The sequence below is a fragment of the Canis lupus genome, chromosome 14, assembly GCF_048164855.1.
Source record: "Canis lupus baileyi chromosome 14, mCanLup2.hap1, whole genome shotgun sequence".
NCBI lineage: Eukaryota > Metazoa > Chordata > Mammalia > Carnivora > Canidae > Canis > Canis lupus.
In genome coordinates, this window is record NC_132851.1 from 53,658,725 (window position 1) to 53,673,172 (window position 14,448).

The 14,448-nt window shown below is 34.6% G+C and overlaps 1 long non-coding RNA gene across 1 annotated transcript in view; it reads right to left on the reverse strand.

The window, feature by feature from the left end:
• Positions 1 to 799: 799 nt before the first annotated feature.
• Positions 800 to 14,448, reverse strand: part of LOC140603493 (uncharacterized) — a 37,214-nt gene continuing 23,565 nt past the window's right edge. Inside the window, exons 3-5 of the long non-coding RNA XR_012006484.1 lie at positions 12,589 to 12,730; positions 8,895 to 9,013; positions 800 to 933 (exon numbers count right to left, since the gene is read on the reverse strand). This is a non-coding gene — a long non-coding RNA (uncharacterized lncRNA). The remainder of the gene's footprint in view (positions 934 to 8,894; positions 9,014 to 12,588; positions 12,731 to 14,448) is intronic.

Below are 14,448 nucleotides of genomic sequence, written 5' to 3' on the forward strand. Positions count from 1 at the left end.
ATAATTCAAGTTTATTTAGCACATTCTTTATGAGAGTTGGGAAAGTTGACAGAAAAAAGTAAACATCAAAATGATTTCATGCGTTTAGCTGTTGTGAGAGTGGAATGGGTTTCTGGGAATACCTCCCAAGGTATCTGGGAGAACTTTGGTTCACATCATACCTATATGTCTGTTGAAACTGAAACTGTCACGAGAAAATGGTGTTTCTCTTACTTATTTAACAGGAGATGAGATTTGGTGTACTTTATCGAAGTGATTTTTGCAAAATTAAACAGTGTGATTTTGGCCTCCTAATGCAATTGCACTACCCACTCCCAATCCCCCCAAAAGAATTCTTTGTGGAATTTCTCCTTTCTGGAAAAAAAAAAAAAAAAAAAAGATACTAATTTAAGAGTTTTATTTTTAGCGACCATCCCTAAATATTATAGTAAACACCACTGATAAATCCATTGCATTTTGTGATTATTCCTATTCCTAAATGATAAATGTGTTTTTTTAAAAAAAGAAGTGATGGGGCAAGATTTATAAAATCTATGCATCCCCCGATTCTAATACCCCCCTAAATGATTCCATAATCTGAGCCCAAATCCTGCTCTTTTCACTTGCACCTGCCTGTCAATTGTCAGTTTAAACGAGTCAGCTATATATATTTTTTTCTATTCTCCCCATGAAAAACGATGGAAATTCTCGCATGACAGTTAGTAATTGCAGAAGTTCCACAGGGACTAATATTCAATGTGCTAGTTGAAGCAGGAAAGTCTGGATACAATTATTGAAGTCATTTCCCAGTGCACTGCAGGTACCCTCTAAAGATGAGGGGTGAATAGATTTATTTATTGCTCTCATCCAAAACTTCAGTTTGATGAATAAACCAGTTTGCATCCATGTGAAGCTCTCTTCCACATTGGATTCAGCCTCTGCGTACTCCATTGTCTAAAAATAGAGAAAAATTATCTTTCCCTTTCCCTTTGGCCAGACATTAAGGCCTTTCAAAGTGTAATACTTCCCTCAGATGCATATTTATTACGATTTGATATCACTACAACATATTAGAGAAATAGCCTATGCATTCTAGTTTATTTAAATAACACAATAAAAAAATCAGAGATCCAACAGTTATGGTTGGGTTAAAATAAACTGAAGAAACTTGATAGATGGAGATTTTTAGGATCACGATCTGATGTTGATTAGACTATAAACTTGGAGGTAGGGTGGGGTGAAGATGAAGAGTACAGATATTCCATGTTATGACATCCATTGGATGAACAAGATGTTTCAGATATTGCTAAGGAGTTTGATTATCTAAGCAATTTCATTAAATCTAAGCCATCTCAAGATAGGAAGAAAGAAAGAGAAAGAAAGAAGAAAGAAAGAAAAAGAAAGAAGAAAGAAAGAAAGAAAGAAAGAAAGAAAGAAAGAAAGAAAGAAAGAAAGAAAGATAGATTAGGGATGCCTGGGTGGCTCAGTCAAACATCTGCCTTAGGCTCAGGTCATAATCCCAGAGTCCCAGGATCCTGCTCTACTTTGGGCTTCTTGCTCAGCAGAGTCTACTTCTTCCTCTGACCCTCTCCCCTCTCATGTTCTCTCTCTCTAACTCACTCTCTCAAATAAATAAACAAAATCTTCCAAAAAGATAAAAGGAAAATAAGATGTATCCTACAGAAACTATTCTTTAAAAAAAAAAAAAAAGATTTTATTTTTTATTCATGAGAGACACTGAGAGGCAGAGACACAGGCAGAGGGAGAAGAGGCTCCATGCAGGGAGCCTGATGTGGGACTGGATCCGGGGACCCCAGGATCTCGCCCTGGGCTGAACACAGGCGCTAAACCACTGAACCACCCAGGGATCCCAACAGAAACTATTCTAATTCAAGACGTGTGTTGGCACATGCGACAAAACCCATGCAAATTGAAACCAAATCAACAAAACCAAATAGGACAAAGATATCTTAACCCAAACTATAACTTATGATATAATTTAGAATACAAAAACTAGATAAATAATGAACAGAATTAACATGCACTTTAAAGTATGCTACGTGTTGTTCTTGGTTCCTTTGTAAAAAATGTAATGGGGCAATAACCACTTTCCTTAACTTTTTCCTACATCATTCTCTTCTAAAAAATAATAGGTAAATACTTATTCTTGGAGTACATAAAATGTATAAGGCATCTGAAGTTTACTAAAAATTGAATGTAGATTAAAACTGTTTCAAATCTAGTTTCAGTATTAGACCCGACCCTAAAACTAACTTACTTAGCTTCTACTGTATCAGACAATTCCAAGTTCCACAAAAAGGGCTGAAAAATAAATTTTCTATCCCCCTCTGTCAATAGGGTGGGCTTTGAAGTAGTCTCAGATCTTATTTCATCAATCTCTTGTCCCTTCTCTCTGCCTCCACTGGTTACTCATTATTGCCATCACTACTTCTGCTGAGATCATTTATTTTCCTGGATTTCAGTTTTGTTAAAAAGCAGATCTGTATCAGCTTAGGAGTTAGTATGGTTTTTGGGAGCATGCTAATAATCAAAATACCTGGTTTCTAGACATGCTACTCGTCCCTGGAAGGCCAGGTGTTGCCGGAACTCCATTTAGGGCACACACTATATTCCAAGGACCTGGCATCATTCTTGGACCATAGAAACTCCTCAACATACATTTAAAAGGATGAACAAGGAAAGGAAGAAGTTGGATCTTGGAAAGTAATTTGATTCTTTTCACAAATTCATTCTAGTTGAGAAGAAATGAAATGATAAAAACAAATATACAGACAGGTAAGTTAAGAGCTAATGTAATATGTCATACAAAAAATAAGGAATCAACAAAAACTTAATAGGATAGGATAGGATTTCACAGGAAAGCAAGCCCTTCATTTACAGGGGAATGGAAGTAATATCTCTCGCGGCCTATTATATCTCTTTAAATGTCAACAAAAGACTCAGATCATCCCAGACCGAACCCCAGATCTCTCTCCCATTACCTACCACAAAATGTCCCTCCTCCTATTTTACCTATCTTAGGAAATGGCTCTCCTATTCATACAGTTATGGAAGCTAGAGACTAGAAAGCCATCTTTGCCACCTCATCCTCATTCAACTAACGTCCCCAGTGTATCACAAAGTACTAATGATTATTATCTCCCAATATTCATTTCCTTATATTTCCACTCTTATAACAATGTATGTCACCATTTTAGAAATTCACCTACATTTACAAAAATTCTTCTATGTATCCACTTTTTCCTCTTCTGATACTTTACCCCCACAGTAGCCAAAGTAATCTCCACAAAGGCAAATCTAATGATAACGACTTCCTCCCTTAAAACTTTCAGTGCCATCCTATTCTTCTTCATATAAGAAAAAAAAAATCTCTATACAGGGAACCATAAAGAACCACCATTCTACTCTACTTCTATGGGCTGACTATATCAGATATCTTACATATGTGGAATCATGCAGTATCTGTCCTTCTTAAACTGACTAAGGCAGCCTTCAAAAGGTGACGGGCACTGAGGGGGGCACTTGACAGGATGAGCACTGGGTGTTATTCTGTATGTTGGTAAATTGAACACCAATAAAAAATAAATTTATTTAAAAAAAAAAAACAAAAACAAAAGGTGCATCTCTTCTCCAAACTCACTTTCACAGAGACTAAGTTGCTCGGGCTTTTCAGGGAAAGATATCTGTCCATTGTCTTTGGGAAGCTCCCAAACACATTCCAAAGTATTTTCCCTTAAAATTGGAAAATATCGTGGTAATATAGAAACACTTGTAGCACAAAAGTTAGTAACACTTCTTTTTAATGCTGGCTATTAACGGGGGTGAGGGGGGAGCTGAATCATTTAGGAATTTAGGATAACTTTAAGGCTTGTTTTCTTTGGATTCAAGAAGAGTAAAGTCACTCTTGGATTTCATCCATATGTTCCTTAAAATGGTTATCTAACACATTTTAATATTCTAATGCAGTGTTTTTGTAAACACTACTGACAGGCCTAAGCTAAGATACATATGGTCATATTTTTTGTTTTAAAAAGAGAGGAAAGAAAGCAGGCAGGAAGTGATTTAGTAGGTGCTCAGGATGGAATGAGTGTCAAATTACAATTAAAATACTCAATACTCCTACCCGACACTCTTATACGTGTAAACTGAACACAAAATAAATATGTGTATGATTTTTTTTTAAATAGTATATGGGATATATGTAAGTCACTTGTGAAGAGGTAATATATCTAATTTTTGCTGACGCTTGATAATTGTGAATGGTATGAATGGAAATACACTGGTTTATAAACATGGGTGATGAATAAATAGGAGATATTTTTCTTATAAAATTGAAGAATCTTTTTTTTTAAGTTATATGCAAATTTCAGGCACATTGTGTTTAAAATAGTTATTGAAATATATAGATTACTTAGATAACATGGGTTCTATTTTTATTCAGTTGGCTTATAATTACAATGGGGGTGATTTGTCCTAGCTTCAAAGACATAGCTTAAAAATTTTAGGAACTTAGAAAATTTTCTCAGATAAAAATCAATTCAACTTAGAGGATATGAACTGTTATTCTAATTATGTTTACTTAATTGGATTATTATTTGTATTATATTTCAAATTTCTGAAGGATTAGGTGCAGCATTGTACAGATTTTATTTAAATCAAACAACAGTAAGAGTTTAGCAGAAGGTTAGTCAAATCTAGTAAACTGCAGTAAGAAACACAAAAAGTCCAAGAAAAGTTGGAAAGTCATGCACATTAAGAAAAAATGAACCATAATGAGAGTTCTAAGTTCTTTAGGATAATTTTCAAAAGTTGCTAATAGAAAGGAGAAGAAAGAAAATGGTTTTCGTATTAGAATACTTGAGACAACTTTGGGGAAATCTCTATTCCTAAGGCAGTTTTCATAGAGCATCAGATGGTGCCCTTGACAAAGATTGACGTCTAAAATGAGAAAGTTATAGAGCAAGTAGAGTGATTCAAGTCCAATAAATCACCAGGACCATATGGTATATATCCAAGATTTCTGAAGGAAATAAGTGTGAACTAGCATAGATACAGGGGGAAAAAAAAAAACAGTGTGAAACACAGTCTTAATGGTAGCATCTGTTTTTAAAGATTGGAAGATTACTAATTTGGTATCTAGACAATAAAGGGAAAATTTTTTGAAAAGTGTCATACAAGAATTTAATATATTCTGCCTTTATTAACTAGTGATGCTGAGTAATCTTGATTATTTCTATACTGTTCTTTCGTTATCTTTCCCTGATCCTTCGATAATAAAGCTCTTCAGTCATGTCTCTTTCTGATCTTGGCTGTTCTTCCAACCATGCATTGCTTAATAAACCAGCGGTTAACCACCCTGGATCTTCAAATTTATGCTCACCTGTCGAGGACAAAAACTGATATCATACCTGTCCCTCCTCAGAGAATTTGCAGGGGTTTTATTCTTGTGGTTATTTGCTTTTTGTAGTTGTTTTGCTTTCTTTCTTTCCTTTTCTTTCTTTTTTTTTTTTTCTGTTTTGTTTTGATGACAATAAATTGGAATATACTGGCCTACAAATAGATCTGGTGTTGTTCCATTTTGTTTTTCAGCCATTAGCTCACCCTCTTACATAGCTATGAAATCCAGGTAGGGTTATTCAAAAGATCTGTTGAGTTCTAATTTGAGAAAGTGAAGATTCAAATGGGTTGGCTTATTTTTAATTGAAGTATCGAATACATACAGAAAACTGCACTAATCATAAGTGCATGTTCTCAGTGAATGTTTACACATACGTGCACTAATGTAAGCCCTAGCTAAGTCTTCATATAGTACATCAGAGCCCTTAATAAGTTTTCCTTTACCCTCTGCCAATCAATATTACCCCCAAATTAACCACTAATCTGAACTATAATACTATCAATCAGAATTGTCAGTTCTTAAACTTCAACTACATAAAAGCATACTGATTATTTTCTGGCTTCTTTTGCTCAAAATAATGTCTGAGATTTGTCAGTGCTGTAGTGCCAATCAGTAGATGAGTTTTATTTTATTTCTAAGTATAGCTTCATTTTAGAATATACCATATTTTATTTATCCACTGTTCTATTGATGGAATTTCAGGCTATTCATTTTTGTGTCTTAAGTGTAAAGAGACTGTATCATTATTCTTATTTTCATGTCTTTGCTGAACATATGCACTGTTTTTACTTGTTAATAAACCTAAGAGTGAAATTGTTAGTCATGGAGTAAGCACTCAAATAAATTCAGTAAATAATGCCAAGCTGTGTCCCAAAGTATTGATACGTTTAACACTCTAATAGCAATACATATGAGTCCAATTGCTTCACAAATTCACCACCACTTGGTATCAATAGTCTTGTCCTTTTTTTAGCTATTGGGTAAGTGGGTGAAAGAATCTCATTGTGGTATTGATTTGCATTTCACTGAGGGGTAATGATGCTCACACAGTTTACAATGTTTATTGGCTATTTGAATACCCTCTTTTTTGATGTATTAAGTTTTTTGCTCATTGAAAAAATCAGATCTTTTATCTTTTATCTTTCTCTGGTTTTTAGGAAATCTTAATATATTCTGTATTTGAGTCCTTTGTCAAATCTATCATCTATCTTTCCATTTATTTTTCCATATAAATCAATATTCTTAATGTTTGAGGTTCAATGAAGTTTCTTTTATGCTTGTGCTTTTTGAATTGTGTTTTAAAAATCTTTGCCTCCATCAAAGATCATACAGATATTTTCCTATAATTTAATTAATTCCAAAGCTTTATTGTTTTGCATTTCACATTTAGATGTATGATTCTTTTAAAAATAATGTTGAGGTCCAGAATGAGGAAAAGGTTAATGTTCATGTTTTTCCAAAGGAAAGTCAAATTTCTCCTGCACCATTTATTGAAGATACCATTTTCCCCTCACTGAATGTCTCTGGAATCAGTGAGAAATGAAACTGAACAGAATTTTTATAATATTCCATTACTCTATTGCCTATCCAGTGCCTATTGAGTATTCCACTGGAATTTGCAAAGATTATTCAGGAAAACAGCATACGCCCAGACACCCAGACATGCATACACATGCAATAAGAGAGACATTGAGAAAAAAGGAGAAAGATTGCATTCATAGGAATGCATTTGCCAGTTTATATCAACCATATGAAAGAAAAGTGAAAATGTCCATATGCAGCCAGAGTGATCTTTCAAAAGCACGTATTAGATAATAATACTTTCCTGATCGCACATCTCCTACGGCTTTCCATTTCACTTGGCCCAATATTTTACCATAACCAGTTAGTTTGTACGTATTGTGGCCTATGACAAACTCTCCAATCTCATCTCAAGCCACCTTCCCCTCTCCCTCTCTTCTTCTATCACTCGCAATGAGATATCCACAGTAACATTTTTTCTCCAACAAGGCATGCTTTTTGTTCATCTTAGAGCCTTGGAAATTCATATTTCACCTGGAATGCTGATACCCAGGTTTGTGCTTTGCTGAATCAGTTCCATCATTCCAGTCTCAAAATACATGTCCAGTTCATAGATACCATGGTTCATCAAATCTAAAATTTCAGCCCTCATATGTACCAGCCCAACCGCACTCTTCCCACCCCAGTATCTCTCTATTGCATCTTTTCATTTATTGTGTTAAAGAATCTGTCAGCCTCTGACATGATCTCATTCATGTATTTATCTTAAACTCACATATTTTTATTGTTGTCTGTGCATTTGCCTAGTTTTATTTTAGTATAGTAATATTTCCTGTAGATCATATTTATTGACAGTGTACATCTTTATTCAAGCCCAAGGAAATAAAATTGTGAACTATAAAATACTGAATACTATCTAACTGATTTCAATAAAAAAGATAGTTTTTTTATTATTTTAAAATACACTGTAAAATGAAAAGTAAATAAAAAATAGTGACTTTCTAATCATTTTAGGCTAGGCTGATTATGTAAAAGCCTTCAGAGCCTTCCTATCTAGACACTAGATACTTTAATCAAGAAAAGTATCAATACAGGATACTTAAATACTATGCAAATGGCAAAGAACTATAAAATAGCTTAGGATCCTGGGATCCCTGGGTGGCGCAGTGGTTTGGCGCCTGCCTTTGGCCCAGGGCACGATCCTGGAGACTCAGGATCGAATCCCACGTCGGGCTCCCTGCGTGGAGCCTGCTTATCCCTCTGCCTGTGTCTCTGTCTCTCTCTCTCTCTCTCTGTGTGACTATCATAAATAAATAAAAATTAAAAAAAAAAAATAGCTTAGGATCCTTGTTTACTTTTTTAAGGATGCATGTTCACACATGCATGCATGTGTACTTGTGTGTGTGTGTATGTGTGTGTGTTTCCTTTTAGAATCTAAGCTCCTTGGGCTTTTTATTCTGAGGGCCAGATAGGGCTTGACATATAGAGCTTGCTAAATAAACATCTGTTGAAGTCATAAATTAATTGGAATCTTAATTTTAAGTGAGTTCTAATCAAAGTGAACACACTAAATATTATTTAATATGTTTCTTCCTACACAGTATAGACTCACAAAAACTGTATAATTCTTTTTCTCCTCTCTATGTCCACCCTGTGATTTTTCTACCATGCTAATTTTTCAATAATTTTTAGTGACCTAAACGAGGCTCATTTGAATTCTTGTCATTAAACATATTCAAATATTTAATTTTTTTCTCAAAGATATGTGGTAAAATCCTTAAAGGCCCACTTTACAGAGAGAAGGCAATATACTGTGGCAGAAAACAGCTTATTCTTATTAACAGGATGAATAAGATGAAACTTGCCTTAGTTTCCTTATCTATGAAAACAGAACATTAGACCCTCACTCTTCAGTCAATTACTGCTCTAACATTCTTTGATTTTATGCATTTAAAATGAATAACAAGGTACTTACTGATATTCTTCATGACTAAGTTGAACTCTTACTTTGGATTAGCAAGAACAATGCTGGTGGCTTCAAATCTTCTTACCATGGAAAAGGCTGGCATTCCTCCAAAGAAAAAGCTGCTGCTCCTGCCAGGGATACAAATATCCACTAGTGAATGATTGTAAATGTTCCCTTCGCTACAGTTTCAGCAATGTTTCTCCAGAGTCAGTGGTGGAAGAGACACACTTTCAGCAGTGGTCCCAACTTCCCGGCAGTGACTAGGATAAGTTAATTGGGCCCTTGGAAGTTTCTACTCAGATAGGAAAACTGAGGAGCATATCTGGCAAAGACAGAAGACATTATAGCCAGTTAGGCAGTGAAAAGACCTTATAGAACTATGCAGAAGAAAACAGAGAAAGGTAAGTCCCATCTTTCCTTGTGAAAGACTAGAAACTGATAAAGAAATGAAACATAAGTCACTTTTAGAATGTGTCAAACAAAACTACTCGTAAAAAGAAGACTTCAACTTCATGGAAGAGAATGTCAATGTCCCAAATGTGATGGGCAGTAACAACAAAGGATATCCCCAAGGTACTCTTCTTTTAATGGGATAAGAAAAGAAAGTCAGCTAGGACAAAGAATCATTTTTAAGAGACAAGGCCTTATTTATTTATTTATTTGTTTGTTTCAAAGAGTTAAACTTTCTGAGTAACAGCATTTTTAAAATTGGGAACTGTCTTTTAAAGGAATACATTGAGTTTATCTTATCAGATAATGGTCATGCTATCAAGAAATTGTAAGACTTTTGGATGACTTTTTAAGCCAGGAACTTTGGATACTATATTTTTTTTGTTTTTCTACTACATAGTTAATCATTTCCTTGATGCTATAGAGTTTTTATTAGTAAGGTTAGAAAATGCCTCAGTAACACAAGCAGAGTATCATTATTTCATCCTGATTTTTTTTTCTATATATTAAACAAAGTCTCTAGTGATGTTGATTTCAAAGCCCATGTTTGATGAGCACCAGGTGATGAGCAGTAAGTGTTGAATCACTATATTGTACACCTGTAACTAATATTACACTGTATGTTAACTGGAATTTAAACAAAATCTTGAAAAAAAAAAGAAAACAAAAATAAATATAAGTAAGTAAATAAATAAATAAATAAATAAATAAGGATTAAGGTATTTCCAGGTTCCATTCAGACAGAAATTTCTAAATGGACCCCAAGACTTAAACGTCTTTTACTAACCTTTAGCAATTTGACCAATGTTTCTTTATGCTACATTGTCCCTTTTGGAGATTCTAGGGTTTAAAAAATAATTTAAATATAAAGAAAGAAGGAGTTTATTGTTTGCTAAAGATTGGATATCACAAGTCAGCCTGACATAGGGAATCCCTAGAAAATATAAATGCTTATTAAAAAATTTGTTTAGGGGCATCTGGGTGGCTCAATGAGTTATGCATCCAACTCTTGATTTTGGCTCAGGTCATGATCTCAGGGTTGTGAGATTGAGCCCCACTTTGACCTCCATACTGAGTGTGGAGCCTGTGTTGGATTCTCTCTCCCTCCCTTTCCCTCTGCCCCTTCCCACCTCTCTCTTAAAAAACAAAAACAAACAAAACGAAGCAAAAAAAAAAAAAAATTCTTTAAAAATCATTAGGGTGAACTGACCTTGAAAAATAAGTGGTTCCAAAAAAGAAAGTAAAATAATAATAATAATAATAATAATAATAATAATATAATAAAAATATATATATATTAACCTTACTTTGATTTTTCCTTTAATAGAAAGTTGGGAAAATCAGTCTTCTTTATTTAGGTAATTTGAAATGTCAAGGACATATATGTTGAATATTCTCTTTCTTTAAACTTCATTATTCTCTCCAAAGATATATCTAAGGGGACATTTCTCTTGTTACTTGTGAGAGACAGTATAGTCTAGTAGAAAGATCATTATCTTAGGCCTACATCCTTGATAGGTCTTAAAATACGTTGTCCCTGATCCTCCATTTCTTCATCAATATACACGGGAACATTAATCTTGCCCTTAGGTGATACTGAATTTTTGTAAAGACCTGATATGTTGAAAGTCAAATATAAATAATCAATAAACAGATCATTTTGTCTTTATTTTTATGTATTTTATAATACAATAAAAGCAAATGCCTTTGTACAAGAGAAATGTTTATCAAAATGAATAAATTTTAAAAACTGTAAGAAACTAGAAAAAAGAGAAAATTAAACCCAAAGTAGAGAGAAGAAAATAAGTAATAAGAAGTAAAGCAGAACTTAATAAAATTAGAAACAGGAAATCAATAGAGAAAATCAATGAAACCAAAAGATGGCTCTTTGAAAAGATCAATAAAATAAATTATGTTTCTAAAGGAAAAAGAAAGAGAAAGAAAGAAAGAAAAAGAAACAAAGAAAGAAAAGAAAGGAAGAAAGAAGCCCTCAAAAATACATATAAAATAGAAGTTAAAGGTCATTGGCATGGTGTAGGTGGAGAGACTCTGCAATTAAAATCATTCAAAGATACAGATTCCTTCCATTTGTTGTTCTGTTCTTTACTATGGTGTTTTTCTCACCTGCATGGTTAAATGAGCTTATCTCCACTGACCAGTTCAGCCTATGAAAGGGGGAGAAAAAGTTTAAAGTGAAGAGCTTGAACTTTATCTGGAACCTGCATAGATATTTCTTTCTAAGCCATTGGACCAAACTTCAATGTTGAAATCTGCTGGACATTCCCAGAAAAGCTGGGAAATCTGAGTAATCATATGCCCAACTAAAATGTGGGGGATCCCTGGGTGGCGCAGCAGTTTGGCGCCTGCCTTTGGCCCAGGGCGTGATCCTGGAGACCCGGGATCGAATCCCACGTCGGGCTCCCGGTGCATGGAGCCTGCTTCTCCCTCTGCCTATGTTTCTGCCTCTCTCTCTCTCTCTGTGACTATCATAAATAAATAAAAAAATAAAAATAAAAATAAAATGTGGAGGTTTTGCCTTCAAAAGATTAAAGAGACCTAGAGAAAGAGAGAGATGATTAGTTGTCTCTATAAGTCCTCTGTTTCAATTCTTCAAATGGTTTTTTATTAAAATTACGATAAAATACGAACTCCTAACCATGACCTAGAAGGCTTTATATTTTCTCACCTCTCTGACTTCATCCTCTACCTTTGCCACTTAGACCAATACAAACTAATTTTTTTTTTCTATTCCCTTCTGTCACTATACCAAGCTTGTTTTTAATGTAGGACCTTTACATGCTGTGATTTGCTATTCCTTGTACTGGTACCACATCTTCTCGCATGGTTGCATCTTTCTCATGGTTGGGACTTTTTCCTTATCCAGTTTTTAGCTCTTTAGAAACATTTTCCCTGACCACCTAAACTAAATTATACTAATTGCTATTGCTCTCATTGCCTTTTCTCCCCATCCAATATTAATAACCACTAACTGTAATTAGTACTTTCAACACAGTCTTATTTCTTTATTTACTTACTATTTATTTATTTACTTCTTTATTTGCTAATATTATTTATTAATGTTTTATCTGCAAAGAGTAATCTCAGTAAGAATAGGGATCTTATATTTTTCAATAGTCCTGACATGACACAAACAGCACATAATTATTTGCTGAACAAGTAAATAAAAATAATAATAAATGTGATGGGAAAGGTAGCACGTAGAACCACAAAAGCACAGAGAAGTTTGGGGTACCTGGATGGTTCAGTTGATTAAGCATCTGCCTTTGGCTCGGATCATGATTCCAGGGTCCTGGGATGGAGCTCCACATAGGGAGCCTGCTTCTCCATTTCTCTCTCTGCCACTCTCCCTTCTTGTGGTCTCTCATTTTCTCTCTCTCAAATAAAAAAATATATATATATTTAAAATTTTTTTTAAAAAATCACAGAGAAGGAATAGTTTATCTAGGGTTGGGGGTAAGGAGGAAAGGTTTCTAGGAAGAAATGTCAGAGATCTAAAGTATGATTTTTAAATATATCTAACTGAAGGAAATGTAAAAGAAACAACTAAAAAGTCTAAATGATGAAAAAAAAAGTCATTCAAGGATCTTAAAGAAGTGTACTGAGGCTATATGATCGACTGCAAAGAAGGGAATGTTAAAAATCAAGACTGGAGATGTAAATCAGGGACAGATCATAACAAAATTATTTATAGAGTGGTTATCACAATAAAGAATATATCCACCCTCATCACATGTCGTATTCTTTCATTTTACTTAAACTACTAAAGGATGAGAGTTGTTGTGGTTTTTAAAAAAGTATCTATGACAAATGTAACAAATTAGCCTATCACAATTTTAAACTTTCAGGTAACATTGCTTCACAGTGTTTTGGTACTTGGTCTTATTTTATCAACCAGTGGTTTCCTCCAGGTGTTTACAGCATAGAATTCTAGAACATGCCACACTAAACATTATGAAAGAAACAGTTTTAGCACCTTATGCCCAAGTACAGCCCTATAGGACCTGGACATAAAATGCTCATTGCAATAGGTGAGAGAAAATGTTTCTGAAAATATTACACATGGAGGAAACAGAATCCCTGTAATCCCAGAATTTCCATGGCAGACGTTTAATTTGCTTTTTTCAACACTAGCTTAATCTTTTAATACCTATGTTCCTTTAACAATGCATAAAGCTGCTGTAAAGTCAGGGCTGAATAGTGTCCTTGTAAAGCTTCCTACGGAGAATTACTCCTAATAGCCCAGTAGTGGTGAAGGGTTTTTTTGTTTTCATTTTGGGATTTGTATTTGTTTTTGTTTTTCAGGTATTCAAGCCAGAGGCTTGAATCTGGGCAGATGAAGCTCACATTTTATCCTTCTGATGGGAGAGCACCCAAGGACTGGCTTTGCACTGATCTTCTGAATGAGATGAAAGAGCTTCATCTTTATTATGCATCCACATTTTAACTCACTTTTTTTAATGCTAAGGGACACTACATTAGAGAGCATATTTCCAGACACATCAGGATAGGACTGAAGCTCCAAGATAAAAATGTGCACCAGCCTACTGTTTAAACTTAAATTATTTACCTTCTTCATTTTATTATTTATGATTAGAATGAGGCTTACATGTTTTATTTCAAATACAAGTTCACATTCTTTCTATATTTTTCAATTTTTTTTTTCAGGAATAGCACTCCTCAGAGAGGTTCTTAGTCATTTCTGAGATAATTGCATGGTGCCATCCACAGAAAGTGAGGCCCAGATTTCTCTGTTGGTATCGCTATGGCCTTGTCACCTGCCATCGTGACCCACAGGAAATCTCTGTTCTTTGGCAGGAACAGTCCTGCCCTCAGGAATCTCTCACAGCATCATTTGGAGCAGGTATAAAGGAACTTCCTCTCTCTTCAAACCAGGTGTGAGATAAACCCTTTTCCACAGCACAGTAGTGATACCATAGTAACTAATAATGAGTTTTAATGAATGTTCAGAAATAATGATAGGGAATGTAACATGGGGAATAATAAAAACTAACTGCCACCCCCCCCCCCCCCGCCCCACGAAAGGTACCTCATCCACTCAGGCTTGATGCTTCCCTAAGTCCCAGACTCATGG